Source organism: Semicossyphus pulcher, unplaced genomic scaffold (genome assembly GCF_022749685.1).
Source record: "Semicossyphus pulcher isolate SPU_LCO1_2020_fin unplaced genomic scaffold, fSemPul1.0.p SCAF_9, whole genome shotgun sequence".
NCBI classification, from domain to species: domain Eukaryota; kingdom Metazoa; phylum Chordata; class Actinopteri; order Labriformes; family Labridae; genus Semicossyphus; species Semicossyphus pulcher.
In genome coordinates, this window is record NW_027211770.1 from 23,819,078 (window position 1) to 23,844,682 (window position 25,605).

A 25,605-nucleotide genomic window follows, 5' to 3' on the forward strand; every position below is an offset into this window, starting at 1 on the left:
ATCTCTACATGCATGTCAGCAATAAACTTTGATATGGAAACATTCAACTTTGTCATGTCCTTTTGGTGCCAGCAGGGGGAGCACTTTCTTTACAAATGAAACTAAAGCCCGCAGTAGCTGCAATATATTTAATGTTGCCACCTGTAGGATAATATACTGAATGTTCGCCTTTGTTGGCTTCCACATATTTCTCTACCAGATGTGGATACTACATTGTACAGAAAATGTCCAGTAGTACAGTGCCAGCTGCCTGTATGAGCTTTTACATGATGTGGTTTCAGTCCTCTGAGGGCGAGACCTGTGTGAAGAATGAACAGAATATTCAATAATTACGTCTCTGTGCTTCTACACCTCCCCTGTCTTGCGGTGTGTCTGGTTTGCGACCAGACCGAGGTAGACGTGCTCCAACAGGAAGCCTCCTGCTGACTCTGACAGCACCGCTGTACCCTGTGGGCTGCTCTGCTGATCTCCCACCTCACCTCAGGTCTTTCAACGCACGCACACCCTCCTGAGTGGGGCTTTAATTTCATTAAAAAACATGTCATGTCTGCCAAAATGTCCACACAGGAACACATGGAAACCTCATCATACGCAGGCCTTACAGACAGATTAAATCTGTGATCATGCCGACAAGGCACTATGAAACACTGCATTATCAGCTTATTATACCCCACTGAAACACACCTACACGTTTACTTTGACCCCATATTTTAGCAGGAGGCTAAACATTAAATGTTAAGTGTGGCATTGAAAGACAAATTAGTGAATCAGACCTGCGACCTCCACCTTAAAAATCAGTGAATAAGTAGTCACTAAAGGGAAATATGCTGTGCTTTCTCACTCAAAATAAGAATAACAGACATCTGGGTAACCTTTCCAACCGTTGTATGAGTTAATCTCAGTAGGGTCTCTCCCCCGGATCATTACACCCAACATGTCAAGCTGGGCGGAGAAGTCTCAAGGGTCAAAGTTGCTCTGTCCTCGTAAACTACAAACAGCTGGACTTGAGGAGGTCCATCCTGGATCCATGCGTGTCTCGGTAAAAAAAGATAGTTCATTAAAGACTACGTCAGACAACAGCAATGCTCTTGCATAATTACCTTAGAGAGCATTACAGATTGGGAAACAGCAGTCTTAATCCAGCTGGACATGGTTGACAAAGGGTAAACAGGGATGCACATTCCCAGATGTGTGTATGCAGCAGTATTGTTATAGCTTTGTTCCTGGTAGCAGTGTATTTAATGGTTAAAAATGTATTAGAAATAATGGATTTAAGTGGACAGCTGCATCTGCTTTGTGGTTATTACTGTGTGTTTATGTCTGTCAGAGCGTGTGAATGTATCTCCAGCTGTGTCCGGCATGCTGAGGCTTTACGGTCGCTTCTGACAAGACACGCCAGCCAACACATAAAACCAAATGTACGCTCAATTTGGACAAAACAAAACAAAACCTGGCTGTTTACAACACTGGGTAACAAATATAGTTCTCACAGCTGCCTTCAGAAGAGGCTACATGGAGTCAGATGATCTGAGCCTCAAAGGGTTGAACATCAGATTTGGTGAAAACCCATTTTACAACCTTTATACACAATTATCCTTTGGTCTGTTTACCACTGAGGCAAAAACACTGAAGAAGTATTTCCACTTGTTTCCAGTTGATACCTGAGGAGAAAAGAAGATGAGATTAGCAGCATTATGATTTGAACTCACAGACCTGCTCAACTGAGATCGTTTTTGTTGGCAGGTTCTCGTGGCCTCAAAACAGAGCTCAGTGCATACGGTCCCCATATGAGCAGCAAGGAGGGAATACATCTGCTAAAGGGCTTTCTTTTTGTTATTTGTCTTCTGTTTGCTCCTTATAAATGTGTGTCTGAAAATGACATGCACAAAGACCGTATCATCAACCACACAGTGAAGAGTTAATGTGATCCCAGAGACATATTTAAATCGTCTGAAGTGTCCAGATGTCTCTGTTGTGTCCTCGTTTTTATTTATTTTGCACTTTAGTTCAGCATTACAGTCACATCCTGCCATGTTCTCTTAAACTGATGTTGTGCGCCTTTGAAGTCAGTGCTCAGGTTCTATTATACCAATGGAGGTCTCTTAACATGATAACTTTGTATACAGCGATATAAAAACATGAGGTGACAAACCACTAGTGCTCTTATTCTACCCACATTAAAGAGTGCAGCCTAATTCAGTAACAGACAGCGACCCTAAATGAGGTTGTTAAACTGGTGCCAGCAGAAGCTTTGTTGTGGCACTGTACACATGGTGTGCCCTACAGCGATGCTATCAGAACTGCATCGGATATTGAACAAATGTAATACAGAATGTTTTCCTGTGATGTACTGGCTTTTAGCATTTGCTAAAGAAATACTGAAAATATCGGATGGAAAATGTCGCAGATGGAGATCATTTCAATATCCATTTAACTATGATTGAAGTTCATTTTATGTTAATTAAAAAAAACTTTGGGACACACACGGACACTCTTTTTCCAGGGGTCAAATGACAACATCAATACCCTTGTCATAATCTAATACCATTGTGTTACAGTAAGAGCCAAAACCAGTATGCTAGTAGCTCAGCTAGCGTAAAGATACGCGGGGAATTAGCTAGCCTTAACACAGAAACACTACAATCATAAATTAACAGGCTGCTTTCTCATTTGTTTTATTTATATGGCAACCATGTTAAAAAAGGACACTGTTGTTTAAGATTGACTAGTTCTCAGAGTTTTTCTTCACCAACAGAGCTGTTTAGTAGCTAGCTAGCTTGTACCTCTCACAGGCTGCTATGACAGACTGTCACTATCTGGCTGTTGTCAAGTAATAACGCATAACTGCTACTAAACTAATAGATTGTAAGTAATTAAAGAAGATACATTGTATTATCTAGTAAACTAAAGTGATAGTGTATTTTTTGAGTTGATGTCAGAGGCTAGCTTCCTTTGCTTCCAGCAGGCACACCATAAAAAGACTTAATTAGCCTCTGTGTAACAAATTTGAAGCAGTTTGTTAGCCAGCCATCCACACTTGGGTTAACAGGGTTTAGCTCCTTTAAAAGGGAAAGTCTGACTTACATTCTTTAATGGTGAGAAATAGGTAAGCATATAACACCACTCTCATTTCTGTACAGTTAAAATAAAGTAACTGAGCAGCTGCAGACGCTGTAGGTGTCGTCTTTGAACAGAGTCAGGCTAGCTTCCACTGATTTGAGTCTTTGTACTAAGCTAGGCTAACCACCTGCTGGCGATAACTTTATTATTTTGTTGTATAGACATGAGAGTGCTATCAACCTTTTCATCTAACTCCCAACATGGAAGTCAATAAGAGAATCCCAAAATGTCAAACTATTACTTTTAATTATCAGAACTTATTAAGGTAGATATTAGATATAAATGTCAATGACGGTTGAAGAAGTAGCCATATTACCACCAGTTTGTCAACACATTTGTAGTTCTTTTCACCAAGTATAGCTTTCAGTAACTCCTTATATCTCTTGGAATCGCAACTGGGAGGCTAACATGGACTGTTTATTCGGATGGGGCTGCTTTTAATAATGTTATATGACATGAAAGCAGCCTATGCTAAGCTAATCACTTCCTTGCTCTAGCTTCAAGGCTACTTGATGAACAGACACATTGTTCCATCCAACTATCGGAAAGAAAGGAAAGTAATGTATTTTCCAAAACATATTATGGCCTACTTTTATTGCTTTGTTATTCTTTTTTTTGTCATCGTCAGGCTGATATAAAATGGGTATGTTAATTTTACCAGAAGGCATTATTATTAAAGCCTCATGCAGACATAACCCCTCTCACTTTTAATCATCTGAAAGTCATCAGCGTGTAGCAGGAGATTGTTTACAGCTGCTCTGCGTCTCCCTGTGACCTTGTCCCGTTTCTGTGAGAAAATGAAACACCTCTGGTTCTTGTCTCTCTAAGGATGACATCTAAAGATATTCGTACACTGCGTAATCAGTCTTCAGCATGTTTGCATTTGATGTGTTGCAGAAATGGTCCCTCCAGTCCGCGCATATTTTGCCTACACATGGCTTTATTTGGTGTTGAGAAACGGTATGCTCTTACATAAATCTTACATAAATCTCAAGAGGATGACACTGAGGAGACGCAGGCCAGTTGATGAAGTATTAGTAAGTTAGAAAGCTTTTTCTTCTGCCACTACATATTGCGTAAACGTATATCATACTGAATCCCCTCTCTCCTTCATCTCCTCATCTGGTCTGTCAGGGACACAGCGGGAAATCCAAAATGGCGCAAGAATGAGTGTGTCATTTTCAAACTGCCCGCTAACTCCGAACATCTGGTCCTGCAGGGAGGAGGGTGGCCGTGTCAATGGGAGCCCTTGTCTGCCCTGTCAACACGTTGAGGACAGCCCGCCACAAGGTGAACAAGGAGGCATGTGTGTGTTTCAAATGTGTGTGTGGACCGACAGTGTTCATACTGGAATGATATTTAACCGACATCATTGAGACTTACAAATCTGTGGACGGAGCTACTGTAATTTGAATGTTTTTCTTTTCAATCCAGCCTCCAAATAAGGTATCATAGGAGTACTTTAACATGGAAAATATATTCCTTATTGTAGAGAAAACTTGACTTTATTGCTTGGATTACATCTATGAGACTACATATGAAAAAGACCTCTGCTTTTTAAGTGTATGGCAGAGTTAGCCACAGTTAGCGGCAATGCTGTGTAAAAGCAAGCATATGGAGACGGACTTGGTCCGAAAAATCCTCACACTTAAGTTATTTTTACAAACATACTGTGTAGACCTTTCAGTTGTCTGTGTGATTAATTTTATTACATACAGAATTACATAACTTCATGGCTACACTATTACACTTTGGATCCCTACAGTCCCCAATGGCGGTCAAAATCCAGCATGATTTAAAGATAAACTGTATGCGTCACACCTCAATTTCCCCTCCTTATGACTGTAAGACATGGACGTTGTAAAGATAATATTTTTCTTCAGCACTTTGCTTCTTTTATAATGATTTAAAATCTTGAGTACGTCACTCCCCGTGCTGCTGCAAGGCTTCCTGCCAGAGAGCAAAATGTGATCGTGTGATTAGCAGAACTTTAGGTCACCATTACATGTAATGGGAGCCTTCTGCTCCAATCTAGACTGATGACATAATGTATTCTTAAACATTAGACAAACATGACTTCATTAACGTTAAATCAAGTGAGAATAACATATCTACTTTTACATGGACTAATTGAAGAAGCTGTTTGGGTTCATCCAAATTCTAAAAGTTGGAGTATGACAGAATCAGTTACTGGCCTTTGGGACCTTGAATTTACGTATGGTGCCATACAGTCTGATATCTGTCTTAACTTTACTTTATCCTTCATTCCAAATTAAAACAACGAAACAGGAATTAATGTGCAAAATCCCAAATACACCAATGCCAATCCCCCACCGGCCATCCATCGCTCGTGACTCCAACAGCTGTCCGCTCTCAGCGCAGTCAGCAGAGACAAAACTGCAGGAGCTCAGCTAATGTAGGCTGTGGACAAACTCTACTGTCAGTCTGCACCCCTGCTTAATGATGTTATAGCTCACATCACATTCTCCCTCAGACACACAGACGTAAACAGAAGAGACAGACACGTGATTAAATCAGGTTTCCTAAGCTGCAGCTGCAGTTGCAAATGCAGAGAAGTGTAGCGCAGAGAAGGGATGCTGGAGGGAAATGAAGAATGTATTTGCTAAAAAGAAAAAAGAAAAGCTGGTCTGACTAAAATATTTTCAGGATCCATAATTCATATTCAAAACTACCTTTTTAAACAGTATAAACACATTTCTCTTGCCTAATGTTAACGTTTGCAGCGGGTTAAGGAAAGGCAATGTTGCTACTTATCACCAGCTAAGTAGCAACCGCTAATGCTAGCATACAAACAATTCCCAGCCGTCATGAGTGATCATGTTTAGTTTTGTATCTAATTTATTCTGTTTCTGTCATGATTTAGTTCTAGTTTAGTTATGTTTTTGATCCACTTCCTGCCTTTGTGCGTTTTCCCGCTTGTTTGATTATGTGCCCTGCTCTTATTGTTTTCACCTGCCCCTTGATTGTCTCACCTGTGTCTGATTAGCCTCACCTCCCAAGTTTATTTGTGTCCCCCTGTCTCAGTTACAGTTCGTCGTTTGTCTTTTGTCCTCATGGATTAGTTACTTGTGGCATTTCTTGTGTTTCACCGTGTTTTGGGCCTTACCTCATTGATGTATTTTTGTTTGAACATTATGTTGGATTTATTTACCTGGACTCTTACACAGTAAGCCTTTGTTTTTGCCTCATTTTGTATTTTGTGATATTAATAATGTCATTGTCTGCGTTTGGGTCTTCTCCCTTTTCGTTTTAATCTTAAAACCTGACCAGCTAAGATTACTGTTAGGTAGCTAATATCACTGTTACCTAGGAATTCACACCTGTCCTGTTATGTGTTATCAAATAGCCTATGTTTTTTTAGTTTTTTTTAACACTGACATGTTGCCCAATGTCCCTCTGGATTCAGCAGCCTTTAAGCTTTCCACCTTGGGCGTGATATCAGAGGAAAACGACCAGCATGTGAATATGGTGAGTACACAGATTTATATTCCCCCCTATAGGATGGGTTGTAGTAACTGTTGTCATGTAGCAGCAACATCAGGTCAGATTAAGATTCGTCAGACCTTTATTTATGTCCAAAAAGGCCTTTCTGCAAGAGCTTTCTTCAGTCTCAGTGAACATGGTGAATAAAGCCCTTTTCCCACTGGTCCAAAAACCCCGCTAACACTCTGCTTTTTTGCTTAGTGGGAAAGGTTTCAATTGGTATTCAGACCTGGGTCAAATGACTCTCCCGTAGACCAGGGTAATTACCGTCTCGGCTCTGATTGGCAATGATGGGATCACAAAACCTGTGTCCACACGTTAGTCTCCTACCCCTTCCTGGAGGGATGCTATCTCCGTCTGTAACTTCTGCGACTCCTTGTTATCTGAGCTACAAATTTTGTCCGTCTCCGTCCAAGCTGCGTCGAGCATCGTTCCAAATTTGTGCAAGCAGAGTTTGATACACAGACTGAATGAGTAAGCACCACCGTAACATCTTCGCTGTTTACTAACCCCACGTTTTGATGTCAGACGGTGACGCAGCAGAAAACAGACCGACAGGAGTATACTCCACTGGCAATGGGAAAAGAGACAATCGGCATCTATAAGCGGGTCTCCCCGGGTCTGAAAAACCTGCGTCAACGTGCTAATTTTGGTAGGAAAGGGGTATAATAGTATGTTAGCATTTGCATCAGTTAGCTTAAAGCACCATTGTGCCTATGTACAGTCACAAAGCTGCTAGCATGACTCCAACTGTTGGTATATCTTAGATTTTGTGACAAAGGAAACATACATTTGTTATTATAATCTGTGAATATTTTGTAGGAAATACTTCATGTTTTTGCTTTGTCACCATCTGCATTACACAACAAGTTGTGAAATGCAATGTCATGTGAGGACCTCCTCAAAAAGACATCAAACTTGTCCGTAAAACAGCTGACTGCATCTGAGGCGCACTAACAGCTGCTGACCAGAACACAGATCTGCTTTTGTTCTAAAATATTCTAGGTCTGTTGCTGCCTTTGGGTTCATAATTTGACTTTTATCCTGTTTGCAGCAGTCTTGAAAAAGCGTCAAACAGCTCTTTTCACTTGAACATCACAAGGTTGAGTCAGCTGAACACATTCGCGGGGCACAGAGTTTTGGCATCAGTTGTGTGGGCGTTCAACAGCTGAATCATTTACAGAAATCAAGTGATTTTTCTTGACATATGAGAATGTGGAAACAAACAAAGCCCACCAGCACTGTTTCGAGAAACCACAGGGCTTTGTGCTCATCATTGTGCCAGTAAAGATACCAGATTTACCAAAAACATTAAATAAATTCTGACTCTCACATCCTCCTCCACTCCTTCATCCTGTATCTGTTTGTGGCAAACAGCCCTCGGATTTCCTCTCGCTGCCCCTTCAAAAGCCAGCTTTGCTGTGGGCGGTGGAGACTTGTCTCTTTTCTTTTTGTGTGCGCTGTAAATAAGTTCTTCAATCAAAGAGTCGAACTTCAGAGCTCTGTGCAATCTCTAAGACACACTTCAAAGCACAGGATGAAGCAGATGGGTAAGCTGACAGACGGAGTGCACGTCTCTTCCACCTAGAGTAGTGTTTATAGTAAGAATGAATTCACGAATACATTTTCTTCAAAATACATCGTAATAAAACACACCTTTCCTAAATTTTAGACATTTCATTTTACTTCTACACCACTGCTTTTGGCAGGTCATAAGGTCAGGTAATGATGTTTTCTTTAAAGCAACCCATGTTGGATAATCTAAGGAAATATAGGTTAATACTAAGTGACATACCCTGTAATCTCCCCTTGAGACCACAGTTAAAGTTGACAGATACTACTGGTGACTTTTTCATGTTTTCGCCCATCTACTTCACAATATATAAATGTACAGAAACTAAAGGGCACACGTGTCCACATACTTTTCCAATAAAGCTCATTCTTATCATGTTGCTGTATTTTAGGTTGTTAAAAGATAACTATAACGTAAACTGTCAAAGTCTCAGGACAAAATAAAACCAACAATGAACAATCCACTTTTATTTCTATCTGTGTATTCTAAACTTAAGTTATTGCTTTCACTGTTATCCAAAAACTATTTAAAAACATCAGTGAACTTCAACATTGCACTGGGTGACATATTTATGGGCACGGTTTATTTTAATTAAATCAAATTATCTAGTCATGTTGTAGATGCTTTTTTCCCTCGACAGAGACACCTTTACCCATTTTTAATTGTTAAATGAAATTCTTTTATACTAAAAAAAAATAAACATTTTACTTTTCCAAGATTTTGGCCTCACTTTTATTTTCCTGATGTTCTGGGCAGCTGTGGCCTCCACACAAAATGAAAAACAGTAAGCAAAACAGAAAAATCTATCTGTCTTGTACTTGACCACAAAGCATCAGTGATGAAAATATATTCACTATTGAAAAGTGTCTGCAAAAGATAAGTCAGCTGATTGATTATCAAGTGAATAAGAAAAATACCCTAAAGGGGCCATAACTTTTAAATGGATATTCTCATATTTTCATGGGTTTCACATTTTTTGGTGTTTATTGTTCACAGTGAAAACTACATAATTCCATGTTTTTCCAGAATTATATTTTTAAAGAGGTAGCCTCTGAAACAGCTGCAGGTTTCTACGTAGAACCTTGCTTTCTCTGAAATCGACCAATCGTCATTCACCGTCATTCACCTCAGGCGGCCTTCCTGCTCTAGCTTGTAGTCAAGTCGTTGTCGAGATTTCAACTTAACATTCCGATACCTCCTGGCGATTCTGGCTCGTACATATAAGGCCGAATAACCGATCCAAGAGCAGCCATGTTTCCTACAGGTTTGGAGTGACAGTGCTGTGCAGCCGCTCCCCCATGTTGGATCGCACACATGGGGGAGGGGTTACGCGGTCACTCCAAATACTGTCAGCCAATCGTGGCTAAGGTCTAACCTTTGAATAGCAAAGTGGCTTGTTTGTTTCAGAAGGAAGGAGAGGCTCCGAAAAATTATTACATTAAAATATGAACGTGATTTACCAACTTTACCAACGTGATTCATAAACACTTTAGATTAATAGAAAATTGATTGCACAGCCAAAATATGTCCCCTTTAAAAGAAGGGTAAAAGTAAAAACCAGCAAATACTTTACATTAATGTTTGAGGATTGAACTTGTTTAAGTACTTTAATTCACTGTCACTCATTATCCCTTTGTTGGGCATACTTTTATTTTCAGCAAACTATAGTCTTATGGCATATAAAAATATATGTCCTCTCGACCGCAACCCACATTCTTCAACCTCGTGGCATGAGAAAGAAAAGAAGTGAAAGTCGAGAACAGAAAACGGAAAGAAAACACCTACAACAGTTTAGGAGAACTTTCTTTTCACCCACAGTTTCTGTTTCCCTCTGAGCCGTCACCCTTCCCACAGAATGCCAAATAGAGCGGGAGGTTGTCATTATGGGCTCCTCTGGGTAATGCTTCACTGACTGCTCAGGTCTATTCTCGCTCAGTCAGGGTGCAGTGGGTGCATGGTGGTTCCTATAGTACACACTGGGTGACAAACATTCATATAGGGTGTAATTCTTGTGGTTGTGTCCTCAACCCCATTGAGGCATGGGTGGAGTGCCACTCACTTAAACCAAACACGGATTTCCAAAATGGTGCCAGGCACCCATGAAGAAGAGACAAGTCTGGACCAAACTGTGGCTTCATGCTGGCCCAGATGTGAATTCCTCTGGGGTCTGGTTTGGGAACACTTCCATCCTGTCTGCTGGTGGTACAGTGGGTGAAGGAAACAGGACTGAAGTCACCAGCACAGATTACGTCCATGTTTCAGGTGCACCATGTCTGCTACCTGACTCAGCAGACTGTTTGGGGTTTTGGTCATGTGGTTGGTGTCAATCATTTTGGAGATTTGTTTTGTTAAAGATCAGTCTGGACTCTTTCTTGGCCAGTCAGTGAGTCTCCAAGCAGTAAGCACTTTATCAGTGGTGGACAGAGAAAAAGATTTATAAGCCTACTTGAGTAAAAGTACTTATTCAGCAGAAATATGGCCCTTGACTGGCATATCACTATACATAAAGTGGGCTACTTGATTGCTAATATGTATACATCAATGTGTAAGCACCATTTTACAGTTGTAACTGCTGGAGGTGGGGCAACTACTTTACATCAAGTCTGGAGGTTCCTGAGATGATCAATTCTTGGACCTTCACGACCTCAGCGGCAGAACGTAACGACAAAGAAACTGCTCACATACTCACTCGGCTCCCACTGCATTCACTGGTCTTCTCGTAAAATCATCACAATATAATAGTTACTTGGCCCAACTTGTCCATTACAAAACCTCCTGACGTTATGTCTTCATAAACAAACATAATTTAGTTTGTGTTCATCTGCATTTTTTTAAACGTCTGTGAATTGGCTTTGTATGCACGCCTGAAATACTTCTGCCCCAATTTCATTCGTTATCGGGTCGTATCGATCACAAGGACCATTCTCGAGTGAGTGAGTGATACGTTTCGTCTCGTGGTTCTCCTAACCAATGACAGTCATTTGATAAATACAGCCCTCCTCCAAAAGGCTATTGGGGTGTGCTAACATCGATCAGTCTGGTTTTCTTAAAGGAAGAAGGAAGGGATTGGGAAGCTGCGAGCAGAGTCAGACGTTAACATCAAGCGAGAGAGAATTTAATGAATGGCAGAAACGAATCAATGCAGGGAATTGAACGGATCATTCAATTCACTAAAAAGATTAGCTCTATTTGAACGAATCATTCATGACCAAAAACATCTCTATTCACTTGTTGAAAATCACTCATCAAAAATGGCTTTGTTTTATTCTAAGTTCTGCTGCTTTGCATTTTCTGCATTACGTTACCCGCTAGCTAGCCTGCTAAACTGTTAGCATTGGTGGCTTTAATCTTAACAGTAGGCGTCTGCTAGCTCATGTTGGCAGTTAGGCGTCATTGCTGCTGTTGCCTAGCAGCAGAATAGTCATGACTTGACTCTTTGAGGGTCAGGCATGTGGTGTACAAGAGTTGATATAACCACAAGCTAATGAATTCCGTTTTAAGGCAGCCGTTGCAGATATTTTCAGTAAGTACTGGTATCTGAAAATTATACTCAAGTACCATAATTGAGTAAATGCACTTAACACACTGTTATTCATATTCTGTTGGTGTTTTATCTGCTTTATCTGAACATGCAAAAAATATGTTCCATCAATACCCGCTAACATCCAGGTTAATACTTCCTTTACATGCATCAACCCGTGTCACATGTATAATTCATGAGAAGCGCACTCTTTTCCCAATGTTTGAAAACCATTTAACATTCTGACAGAAATAGATTACAGCGTGAATTACAGCGCACACAGGGTGTGTACTTTGGCTCCGTTTGGATTTAGAAAATTAAGACCTGCTCTCTTCATTCCTTTTTAAAAATGGGTTCTGCCTTTTGTACGCTCTCTTTAAATGCAGCGGTGGCTGAGAGTCCTGACAGGCTATCATTTCCTCCGAGAAAATGAATGTATTTGAGAAATGTGGCAGCGACGCTATATCATTTTATTTTTTCTGGAAGTGACGCACTGTGTTCTGTGTGAAGTCCACTGAAATAACAAGGATAAAGGAGGCGTTTGAGAAGCCTGAATATTATAGAGATCAAATCTCTTCCTGTGTTAATTACATTCAGGTCCGAGCAGAGCCTTTTCAGCTCTGGGAACACTTTAACCTCTTCAGTGCTCTTTTTTGATCTTTTAGTGGGAGCAAACTATTTTATGTCGTTATTATTTATTTGATAGCACCAATCCACTTTAGTCTCTTTTAATTACTGAGTATGTGCATCAAACAAATTAATGACTGCAACCCCCAAATTACTTCCAGTAAGATAAAACACAAGTAATGGTTTGTGCCACAAAGTTAAACTCCACCTCACTTTGCTTTCAAGTAAGTAATCTGCATGTAGTCATGGAGTCAGACCTAAACCTTTACATTAAAGGAGCAATTCTCCCCTGGAAAAAGCCACTGTCAGTCAAAGCTGGTGTTCTCTGTAATCGATTGAAGCATATTTGAAATTGGCGCCATGGCTGTGGAGAAAGTTGTACGAACAGCTGGTGGTTTCGCCCATTCTACATTCCTAATACACCCAGCATGCATTGCGCCCCTCCCTCTGAATGAACGGCCCAGTGAGAGACACTGGAGTGAGATACTACCGTTTCTCTGTAAGCAATGGCTCAGAGCGGTACAGAATCTGAAATACGACGAGAATATACCAGTGGATCGTCTAAAAAATCTTCAGGTCTGCAGTCTACATTTCAAACCTGACGATTTTGAACGAGACATGACATCAGAAGCGGGCGTCCTAGATTGAGGTTTTCCAGGGCCCATTGGAGAAGCGGATAGCGTCCTCAAAAGGCACAGAGCGAAATTGCATTTTTTTCCTACCATAACGGCATTAGCTCCCCATAATAGCATGATAGGACTGAGGTTGAAAATCAGCAAACTGGCCCTTTTAAGACAAATTCAAAATCAGCCCACAAGGTGGTTCACATCTGTCAAACTCTCACATTATAACATTAGCCTTTTTTACACAGCCTTTTCAAGATGGAACTATTATGCGTCAGTTACGCATCGCCGTCTGTGTAAAAGTCACAGAGGCCGAATGGTGATGCATCAGAGGTAGCACCAGCAGCGACACGGCGTCTGTGTGTATGTGAAGCTGCTGCTGTTTGTCAAGCTTCTTTTGCTTCTACAACGCCCCAACGCTGTTTAAATTCACACAGTATAGGACAGCAATATTACGCTGTTGTGGGGTTCAGTGTAAAGGCATACATAAAGAGGGCGCAACAGCAGAACGTCATTATTTGTGGGCTTGCTTTTCCGTCATAAAGCGCTGAATATTTTTGGCCCTAAACACATTTTCAATCTGCTCCAGCATTATAAGCAGGACCGATCTCTCAGGTTGTCTGAGTCAGCTTCTCTCAAAGTCTCCAGAGTCAACATTGAGAGTGGAAAAGCCTTCAGTGTCAGTCACATTTGGCACAAAATGGTCCAGAAATCTAAGGGTCTACTCAAACTCTTCAGAGTGTCTGTTTGCACTGGAGTCAAATAATTATTTTCACATAATGCCTGGGTTTCTTTTTTACTTGCCTAAATGCCTTTTAAGGTCTTATCTAATGCTCTTTAAATGCCTTGTTGCAAAAATTAAACCTGCCTTTCCTTGCCTTGAATGGTAAAAAAAATTACCTGATCTGTCTTAAGTCTCTCCACAGTCGTAATGAAATTATGACTCCCATTATGACCACACCGTCAACTCTTCCATCTGTGGAAATGATTTGTAACCAAGCCCAGATTAAATTTTTTCTTGCTCGTGTTGTAAATGATCCCCTGTACTGTAGAAGAAAAAAAAAAAGGCTTTAAGAGGGCCTGCGTGTTATTTATTAGACTCCTACACTGATCCCACTCCTCCATCGTCGACACACTCCACCGCCACCTCAGCAGCAGGTTAAGAGGATTTTATTCCAAACACCTGGACCGTCAGGAGGAGCGGCAGCAGGGGTTCAGACAGCAGAACAGATTAATGTCCAGGGAGAGAGGCGTGTGTTCGAATACAGAGAGCAGAAAGTCAACTCAACAGGCAAACCTCTCTCTTAAGATCAGATTAGTTCTGCCTTGGTTTGGGTGTAAATATTTGCACGATATCATTGTTTTATCCTTTTAACTGGTGCCTCCTTTACTTAACATGTTTCTATTCACATAGCAAATGGCTATTAATATTCTGCCAAAGTGTCAGCTGTATTTATGCTCCAATATGTATTAAAACTGGCATAACAGCCTGTTGTTGAGAGGTCAAGACTTCAAGCTGTGTTTATTGTTCCCGCTACACACTTGCATGCACCATCTCTCTCAAACACACACACACAAAAACTGCCCCATTGCTTTCAGTGAATACTTTGTGAGCCTGTAATAGTTTATTTTCTCCACTCCAATGTCCCAGGGTGAACTGAGGAGTCGAGCTCGGCAGATTGCTCGTCTGGCTCGGCTGATCCTCCAGGCTAAACATCATCCCTTATACTCTACTGTCCAACCAAACACAGTCCTTGATGCTATTTCTGGAGGCTGAAAATGACGAGTGATGAGTCAACCTGAGCTAAGAAGGCTGAAAATACACCCTGGTGTTGACCAAGAAACTAACTTTGTAAGTCTGTGTAAGAAATCTTTTTGAACCCTTAAGTAGAAGATTTAGGGCCCAATCAGACAGAGCTCCTTTTGCAGGCTGTAAAACGTGAGGCGCACCGCACTGCCTTTTTTGTTGAGGCCTCTGGTTAAAAAAAGGGCAGGTTGCTGCGCCTTTTTTTTTTACTGTTAACAAGGCAACCACCGAATCATTAGCCCTGATTAACCTAACCGTTATATTGTAAACTGGTAGAAGGCCTGCCTCTACTTTCACCCGATTGGACAATGAGAAAAAACGACTATGACGCCGGACCCTTTTCTGCTTTGAGTTGAAGTTTTTTCAACTCAAAGCAGAAAAGGGTTGAAAATCACCGCGATCACTGTGGCTATTTTTCGGCGTCCCAAATAAAAGGAAAATCTGGAGGGACATTGGGTCAAATTCAAGGGAAAACAACATTTTTGATGACTCATAGCTCTAGACAACAGCTAATGTTAGCAACCAACCACTTCCTTACTAACATGAACGTTTGACTTAAATACCTCGCTAACCTTAATAGCTTATTGCTAGCAAAATTAATGTTAGTTTGAATGCTAAGGTTAGCTGTTAGCTACCTAACTGTCTCTACTTACTTAGTTATAAGCTGATAGACCCAAATTAATTGCTCGAGCTACTGCAAAAGTTACATTAGAGGAAGAGAAAAGGGAAAAAGGGGTTGAAAAATGGAACCTTTTTTCCCACAAATATACTCTTCATATTTCTCCAAAGCACTTGAAACATCCCTCTTAACTTCTCTTCACTTGCAACAGCTGCTGCCTTTCTTTCTCTGATTTAATAAAGTGTCTGTCTCCAGGTCAATGGGTCATATTTCAACGTAAAACAATGTGATAAATCATTAGCTATGATTAGACAGCCAACGTTAGCATTCAACCACTCCCTAGCTAACCTTGCAGTTGATAGTTACATGAAACAATAGGAAAGTTCTACTGTTTATAGTTTCAGGCTTAAATGAATGTATTCAAGATGTGTGTGGATTTTTTTAGAATTTTTTTTATACCTTTTCTTTCATATGAAAGTACCATTGTATCAAACATATTGGTTAGCCAGAAAGTTCTTGTATGCTAACGTAAGCTGTAACATACCTTATCAAATATGTTGGTTTTACCATGAAATATGACCTAAAACCTACCTTACTATCCAATGAATTTTCAGTTGCTGATCATTTTCATGAAGATTTTTATTGAAGTAAATGTCTAAGTCACTGTCTATCACCGAATGAGGTGACACAATGGTGATTGAGCCTATGGCTAACTGATAAGAGCCTTTGCATTTGCAGTATAACAGACTGGGTGTCTGTGGCGACTATCTCAGAAAAAATCACAAGCGGCGCCCAGTTAGTGACGCTTGAAGCGAGTAAATAGTAATCTACTATGGCTGAACAAACAGAGAAAAAGGTCGATGACTACCGATACAAAGAAAATCCAAAGAAAAAGAAACAAATTTGACGCTCAGATGAAGGCAAACAGTCTAAAGAGGGAAAGCAACCGTCAGCGAGGAAAACCAAGAGTTACAACTGGAGGCAAACGTGGACGTCACACATGCAACACTGTCTGGATATCTGGGAAGTGTGCTCCTGCAATTACCGTTTATCGCCAAAGAGAACGAAACTGAGATCTTCGAGATTACCACTTTAAAGTAGTACATTGAAAATATATATTTTTTAAGTTTTTACGACTTCCAACCTGGAAGACGGCAATTTCACATTGTAACATTATATGAGCTTCCCACCCTTAGGGTGACGTTGGAGGAAAATAACCCCAAGGTGAAAATGGTCAATGGCAACGAAAAACAATTCCACACATACTTTAGTGATTTAAAGATCTTTCTTTCTAACCAACATTCTCTGCAGAAACCTAATCGGAGGAAACTTTTTAGTTGAAATCCATATAGAGGAATGTTTAAGTTCTGAGCATTATTCTTGGACGTTGAGGGCACATTTGGTTCCAACCATTTAATTTCCCGTTAATACACTGGCTTCATCCTCGTGTTACAGCTAATGCTACCTCTCTGCAGACTGGATCCAGGAGAAGTCTGGTCTGAAGGCAAGTGGAGTAGACTTCCTGCTGCGAGAGAGGAGAACCGTCTGGAGAGTAGGGCCACGGAGTCTTGCTTGCTTTGTAGTCGGACGCCACGCAGCTGCAGCGCTGGAATTTCATTCTCTCAGAGGAGATGTTTATACACTTCAACCAATATAGCAAAAAGAAATAGATATTCTTGGAGAGAGGGTGGATGGGGTGAAACGTAAGATGGAAATCCAGCGTTTTTCATCAGACAACTTAAGAGGGACAGACTTCCAAGTACATTAGAACATTTCAAGACTTACCAGCTTATGTCAAACATGCAACAGCACTTTAAAAGAACCGACAAATTGATCCGCTTTTGCATGTAGGCAATGCATTTCCCCTGCTCCCCCAGATTGCAGGTCACTAGCTTCATCGATGATAAGCATCGCACTGTGCTGCGGTTGCATAAACTCTGGGGGCTTGCACAGGAAACTGATTTATGAAGCCATGCCTGTTTGTTTGCTTCCAAGCATGCAGCCTGAGTGTAAACACCCTGACACTGCACAAGCTGATTACAAGCGAGGCAGATGGTTTCCACTCCAAGGGAGTCGTGTTTTTGCATTCCCCTGTCACGGGAGAGCTGAAAAATGCAATGCAGAGTGCACGCACACACACTCATTCATTAGTTTGTAAGCACACAGATATTTGTGCACACAGATCAAACTCACACTTTCATACAGGCTGGGTTTATTTGCTGCCTCCGTGAGCTCTCAGGTGGTGATGTATAAAGTGTGGATGAGAGGAGCCTCTATCACAAAATAATGGCTGTGAAAAGTTTCAGCAGAGACGGCCACGGTGCATTTTTTTTGGTTTGCTCGTGTGCTGCGTCTGCACACATTTGAATCCCCGGAGCTCTACCCTGAGCAAATTGTAGCTCTCATAAATCACTGAGGTTCAAACTTGAGCCTTGAAGATGAGTCTCTAAAAAGGAAATTCCCATAAATATATAATCTTACGCCAGCCGAAGACATGCTAAGAACAAATGGTTCATGAACTCAGTAGCTCTACATTTTGATTGACTGAAATATATTCGCCTGAGGGATGTGATATCTTACAGTAAGACGATGCTTTGATACGGGTTCACTGTGCACAAAAAGATGAAATCTCTCCCGTACATGTCAGCTCTTGCTCCTGCTCTTCACTTGGAGGAGTAAATCATTAAGTACTTTAGCTGGCAACTCAAAAGGTGTGAATGCATGCACTGGAGATCAAGACTACCTGCTGACAGATGAAAACTTTTCAGAGCTCCTGCACCGTGACACCCAGCCAGCGCTTTGCAACCAAACAAATCTCCTGCTGTTCTTTTATTTCCGTCCGAGGACATGAGGGTCACACTTTCCTGCGGGCTAACAAAGCTCTCCGAGAACACATTATGGCTCCCAAAACCCCTCGGGTCTTGAAAACAGAGCTTGTGACAAACTTGTTCTGGCACAATTACGAGCTGCTCAGTCACTTTTTGACACCCTCGTGCTCCGCCGACTGTGCTGTGGTGTCAAAGTGCTTGTTTTCCGATAAAGAGCGGCCCAGCTTGTTATCACAAGTGTCAGTGTGTGTTGACTCTGACTGCAGGGGTTTGTTCCGGTAAAGAGGTAAATGACCAGCAGGCCACAGCGGTGACCACAGTCCAGATGGATGCCTCTAACCCAAAACTGTTGATTTAGTCAACCATGAGTCAACAGTTCCCCGCAGAGGGGGGCGGCAGAGTGGAGGGACAGAGGAGAGGAAGTGCAATGGTGTTGAACGATTACATGGAGCTTAAGCCGCTGGGGTGGGGGCAAACAGGAAGCGGATGCCCGAGTGATTCAGAGGCAAAAAAGTGAGTGGTTTGTACTTCATGGTGTGGATGTGGACTGCTGTAATTAAGTGTGTGTGTTTGTGCAAGACTGTAACATTGGTGTGCATGTGTGCTCCTTCTGGGCCCAGTTTTGTTGTGTTTACACGGCAAGACCTGGGAATCATTAATGACGTTCAGAGGGACTGTTTTAGCTCTCTCCCAGAACAAGACGAACCTTAATGTATGTACGCGCACTAACATCCACACTTAAGTGTGCAATGGCTTGTCAAACACACTCACGTTCGCAGTCCAAACAAACCACCATCTTTAAAAACCTGTGTTTGTAACAGTATTCCTAAAAGATGGACAGATAGACTGCCATGAAGTCTTAACTCGCGTCTTCTTTCCAGCTCTGTTATCATAATGCATCCTGTGACAGACAACAAATAAACGGCCTCCTCTCCCACTCAGCCTTCCTGTTGGTGGAGCGCGTGCAAACAGAAGAAAAGGCCCTGAAGGTATATAGCTCCCAGGGGAGCTCCGCGGTGGGCAGTTCCTCTCGATGAGTCAATAGAACTGTTTGGTCACAAAAACCTTTTCAAGGACTTGAATTCATGAGTTCAAGAGTTGCATATAAAACTCATTAAATTAAGTTGTTTCGCTTTTTTCTTCATATCATGCTAGAAATAAGCAGAAACTCGCCTGTTTTTAACACTAGAACAATTACTGAACAAATTAACTTAACATTTCAGTTAAGCTGAAAATCTAAAGAAACTTCTTAAACACCTCCTGCAGCACAGTCCATTTCTCTGCTGTTGACCGAAATTTACATCCATCCTTTATCGATACTGCTTTTCCTGTTCAGGGTCGTGGGGGGCTGGAGCCAATCCCAGCTGACATTAGGCGAGAGGCGGGGTACGCCCGGGGCTGATCGCCAGTCGATCACAGGGCTGACGCATAGCGACAGACAACCGTTCACACCTACGGGCAATTTTAGAGTCACCAATGAACTTTGCGAGCATGTCTTTGTATTGTGAGAGGAAGCCATGAGGGAACCCACGCTTAGAGTGACATAGAAAAGTCAGACCATGGATTAGAACTGGGAGTACTAACAAGGTCAAATAAACGGTCTCACATCACTCCCATATACTTAGATCCCTTTAGTGGCTTCCTGTTGCAGTTAAAATCCAGTTTAAAATTCTCACACTCACTTTGAGATCCCTTCACAGTCAGGCCCCAGAATATGTGGCTAACTTATTCACCCCTACCTGTCAACTCGCTCCCTCTGGTCAGACACTTGCTTTCTGTTCCACGTACCAGCCTTAAGACCCGCGGTGCTGGAGCTTCTCAGGCCAAAGCGCCCAGACTTTGGAATGCTCTGCCCACATCCTACTGTACTGTACTGTGTTCTTTATAATTTGCTGTATCTGGCGACTTTGCACGCTTGTATTTGTGTGGCTTATATGGCCGTTGTATCTGTCATGTTTATATTTCTGTGTGTGATGTCACTGTAAATTTTACTTACTTACAAGCTGTGAGGCAACAGCAATAACCACTGCACCGCCGTGCAACCCCCAGAATGTACAGTATGTTTAAAGTAAACCCTTGCATCATGTGCTAAATCCAGCAGTTTGTCACTTCCTGCAAAGCTGTGTTTTGAAGAGGTGATGGTCGGACACAGAAGTGTTTTTTTAAGATATGTTGGGGGGGGGGACCATGTGGCTGAAATCAAACTGAATATGTTAATTAAGAGGGGCAAAGAGGATAATAACTCAAGAACGATCTGTGACATTTTAATGGCACTTTTAACATGCTTTTGCTGTGATTCAGGGTCATTACTCAGATTCATCATTACTGTTGTGAATCAACGCCAACTACAGCTGCCGTCCTCAGGGAAGAAGAAAGCTGCAAACTTACAGCCTGAAAATCTTTGAGTATATTCTGTGTATATGTGCTTCATTTCTATATGCATCAAAACGATGCGGCTCCGCTTCATCCACCTTTCACATCTGCTCCCTCTCTCCTGTCTCCCGGCCTGTCGGGTCCTGTCTTCAGAATGTGCTGTCAAGTGTTGACTCTCAACCTGGCTCGGCTCCTCTGTCCCCATCAGCAGCTGTGTGTGCAAGCGTGTTATTATCTCGATTACACTCCTCCAGCAGCGCACTCCTCCGGGCTCCACCTTAATGAGAGGGAGGGAAAAGAGAGACAGCTTCTAATGGCTCCGGCCTGCATCATTGGACACACATACTGTGCATGAAAAGTTATACTTTCTTCACCCATCTTCAGTTTTTCAAAGCACAGTGCACCGTGCATCCTGTCGCATGTTGTATTTTTTATTGTCAGATCAGTAATTGTGGGAAAAGCATCAGTAAAAACAGATTGTTTGCTGACATCTCATTAATGCCAGTGCATGTCTACGCTATTATGCGCAAAGCTTTTGTAAGTGCTGCGCTCCCGAGGCTGAACAATTGCTTGTGGTTTGCAGCCAAAAATAAAAAAAAGTTGGCCTACCCCACATTTCTGCCTGGTGTTTCACTTCAACTTGTTCTCAGCGGTCATAAATACCAGTGAGGGCTTGTATTTTTAGCTCATGTCTGTGGGATAGTTCAATCTCATGATAAAACGTCTATCAGTGTGTATACAGTGCATACAAGGGCAGGAGTGGCTGTTTTCATTAAGGGGTAGGCGTGTGATTCAGGGCATCCTTTGGGAAACTTGGGATGCATATTACGGAGGCTCACAGGGGACAAAGCTGTGTGGATTTATTTGGCACCTGATTTGCAGGTTAAGTCCGTGGAGGATGACTGTCGGCAGGGAGTTGCAGGGTGAATAAGGGAAGAATGTTGCCGTTTTCACGCATTTTAAAATCTCACAGCCGTCTTTTTTCATTTGGTGTCTTTCAAAATGAACTGATTGACCTCCCCGCGCACATAGCTCCCACAAAGAAAGCCAATCGATGTCCTCCTCTCTCTTTGCAAGAAAACAGAATCAGTCATTGGGAGTCTGTTTGCGCCATTAGCTCTGCATCATCATGAGACCTTCACAGCTCTAAAGACTTGAGCCAGAGTGAATTGATGATACGCTCCAGAGCCCGGAGGAGGGTCATTGAACTTGAACAAGTGACTCTTTAATTTCAAAGCCAACATGTTTCTTATTTCTTTTTTTCAGAGAACTTGTTGACTGGGCCATAAATTCCAAAATCCCTTGATGATAACGTCAGACGAAGTGTGCTGTTTTGCACATGATGGCACCACAAGATCTGACGTGGATAACCAACGCACAGACAAATGGCACAGACAAATTATTTTTTCCCCCTTTACACACAGTTCTGGGGCGTCGGTTTAGCTCAGCAGTTAAATTGTATATGTTCAGAGGCTCAGTCCTCGATGCAGCGACCCGGGGTTTGACTCCCACCCTTGGCCCTTTGCCGCATGTCATCCCCACACTCTCTTCCCCTGTTTCTGACACTGTCCACTCTCTCTTAATAAAGACGTAAAAGGCCAGAAAAAAATCTTAAAAAACCAACAACACAGTTCTATAAATCAATTCTACCCTGTCTGTGAAAGACTGGTTCCTGTTTTCTAACCATAATTTGACCGACTACCATCCTTTTAAAGGGCCAGTTCGCCGATTTTCCACCTCAGTGATATCATGCTGTTTTGGGGAGCTAATGCCATTATGGTAAAAACAAAATGCAGTTTCACTCTGTGCCTTTGGAGGATGCTATCTGCTTCTCCAATTGGCGCTGGAAAACCTCCTACATAAAGATGACGTGCTTTACGTGGTCTGGCGGAGGCCAGGGAGCTCGCTAAACTACTCTTCCTCAATCTAGGACGCCCGCCTCCAATGTCTCGTTCAAAACTGTCTGTTTGAAATGTAGACTGCAGACCTGAAGATTTTTTAGACGATCCGCCGCTATATTCTCGTCGTATCTCGGATTCTCTACCGCTCTGAGCCGTTGCCTGCTGCGAAAACGATAGCATTTCACTCCAGCATCTCTTGCTGGGCCTTTCCTTTCAGAGGGAGGGGCGCAATGCATGCTGGGTGTTGTAGGAATGTAGAATGGGTGAAAACAAGAGCTGTTTGTACAACTTTCTCCACAGCTATGGCGCCAATTTCAAATATTATTGCTTCTATCGATTACAGAGAACACCAGCTTTAACTGACAGCGGCTTTTTCCAGGGGAGAATTGCTCCTTTATGATGAGTGGAAGAAAGTCATACTGTGCTGATCTATGTAGAATACTGTTAGCATCTCTGTTATACTAAGAAAAAGCTAGATAATATAAATAAATTTGGATTTAGGTTGGTATGTTAGGTTGTATTATTGCATGTGCAGTATGGGCTCATTTGCAGGCCTAAGTTGCAAATTGCCCAACTAAGAGACATTAAAAAGATCATAAAGACGAGAGTTAGCGATGTATCAGAAAGCCCTCTGCGCAGCTTTTGGATCAGCTGCTTTAATGTTGAACAGATGTGTAATAAAATGTGTGAACATTTCATTTTATTAACTCGCTGATACACGTGCCAAATGCAATAATTTAACATCCAGAAATGAGTTATGATGTATTTAAGCATTATTTGTTAGCATCAACAAATCATTTCCACATTGACACCAGAGGCCTCTTAACCGTTGTCACTTTTTCTTTCTTCTTTTCTTTTTCCAAAGTGGTCCCAGCCTCTCCGTCCCCCCGTGGACCAGCAACAGGCTGCAATTGCAGCCTTGTAAGTTGGCCCAAATTGTTTATGTGTAAACCAAATTGGTACCTCTGAAAAGCCCTCCGGCACCAACAGTGCTGTTTGGAGCTTGCCCTCGCAACATGTGTGGTGTTCAAGTGTGTTCTGGTGCCTTCAAATGAACGGGGACAAGAGGGCGAGGCCTTGTAGGAAGTACAGATGCTATGTTTTGTGTTAAAGTGATCATCTCGAAGATTTTCATTTAAATAAATATCTGTTAAGTCACTATCTATCGCCGAATCAGGTAACACAATGGTGATTGAGCCTATGGCCCACTGATAAAAGCCTTTGCATTTGCAGACTGGGTGTCTGTGGCGACTTTCACGGAAAAAATCACAGGCGGAGCCCAGTTAGTGATGCGTTTTCCATCAGCCATCAAAGAAAAGGTCAATGACTTCAGATACAACTTCAAAAATAAGTGAAACTCCAGAGAAAAAGAAACACATTCGAGGCTCAGATGAAGGAACCGGAAACCTGAGCCAACCGTGAACGTCACACATGAAACACTGTCTGGATATCTGGAAGTGCGTTCCCGCAATTACCGTTTATCGCCACAGGTGCCGCCAAAGAGAACAAAACTGAGATCTTTGAGATTACCACTTTAAGCTGAATCTAAACTTTACAGCATATTGGAGAGTTGAGATCATTTACACCTCCTGACCAGAGGATTTATATTGTGTGTGTCAGGCTAATGATAAACTCTCCGTGTGATCTGATGTTACATTAACTTAATGAATTTACGACTCAGGGTGTCAAAGGCCGGCAGAAACATCGGAGCTCTTGTCCATTTGTCTTTTTGTCCTTGTTTTTCTTTCTTGGCCAGTTGTAACGCTGTCACATTTGTCATTTAGTTTCAGTTTTTCATAAGAATCCATCTATTAAAGTGTACTGGAGGAGTGCTGGAGGCCAGGTCATTGGTGGTTGCAGGGTTACGGGTGGTGGACTGGGGGCCAGAGAAGCACTTACTGAATGGGGGCTGCCAGACAACCACGCTGTCAATTTGACAGTCAACAGCTGCTCTCTCTCTCTCTCTCTCGGTCTCTTCCTCTGTATTGCTGTGTGTCTGTGTGTTGGAGAGACAAGCAAACTGGCTCCAGCTCGCTCTGGGACTGATGCCTTTATCAAACCATAATCACTACTCTTGCTGTTTTTAGTGTCAGCCTCAAATGTGATACTGTGTAAGTGTTAGTGGCCGTGGTTATGCCCCGTAATATTCTCTGCTGTTTTTCTGAAAACAGCTGTAATCTTCCAAACAAGCTGGCTTCAATTTTCCTGCTTGGGCGGCTCAGCGTTTCATTTTAGTGACGTCGGATGGAGTTATGACAAGTTAGGAAGACTTTTAGCTCAAGTTTTATCTAATTACATCCAGTCATTTTCTATTCCTTAATAAAGGGGGCATTTGAGATGAAACTACTCGACGTTTCCATCTCTTGAGGACCAAATAGTTTGTTATAAAATTGCAAAAATGTTGTATACTCTTGGAGCTGTTCGAATTCCTTTAGTTTGACTTTTTCAACACTAAAAATGAAGCCTCATGTTCCATCTTAAAACGGAAACAGAGGCCGAGCATCACCCGTCCAGTTTCAGCAGTTTTATGAAGGAAGCCATAAACACAGTGCTACATTGTTTGTGTTTATTTCGGGGTATATACTTAGCATCTTTTACAGTTCCCTGTAACAGACAGCCCATCATTATGCCTCTTGTGTAAACATAAGGGGATTTTTTTTTGGTGTTGCTAGGAGAGCTGCTGCGGGGAGAAGTGGCCAGAGGTGGAAATAATTACTCACAATCTCGGACTGCAGCTGACCGTTTTTCCCTGTAAATGTGACTCTCTCTGCGCTCCAGGCAGGCCGACACTGAGTTAACGTGACTGGCTGTTAATGAAGCAGTTGTTTGAGACCTAATCTAAGCTTATAGAGGACTCCACTGCAGGGCTTTTCCATTTCATCCCCTATATCCAACACTTTAAGGCTGTCAGGGGGGAAGCTGGTCAGTCGCATAGTTTCCACGTAGTACATACTTTCATGCACACAAAGAGCTGTTCTTAAATATGCAAAGGGTTTGTAAAAGAGACGTTTCAGCTGTGGCCTCCTGCACGGCCTTTGTAATGCTGCTCAGATGTGCACAGCTTCAGCAATAGAAACATTGTATTAGTGGAGTGCCGGTGCTCTTTTGAA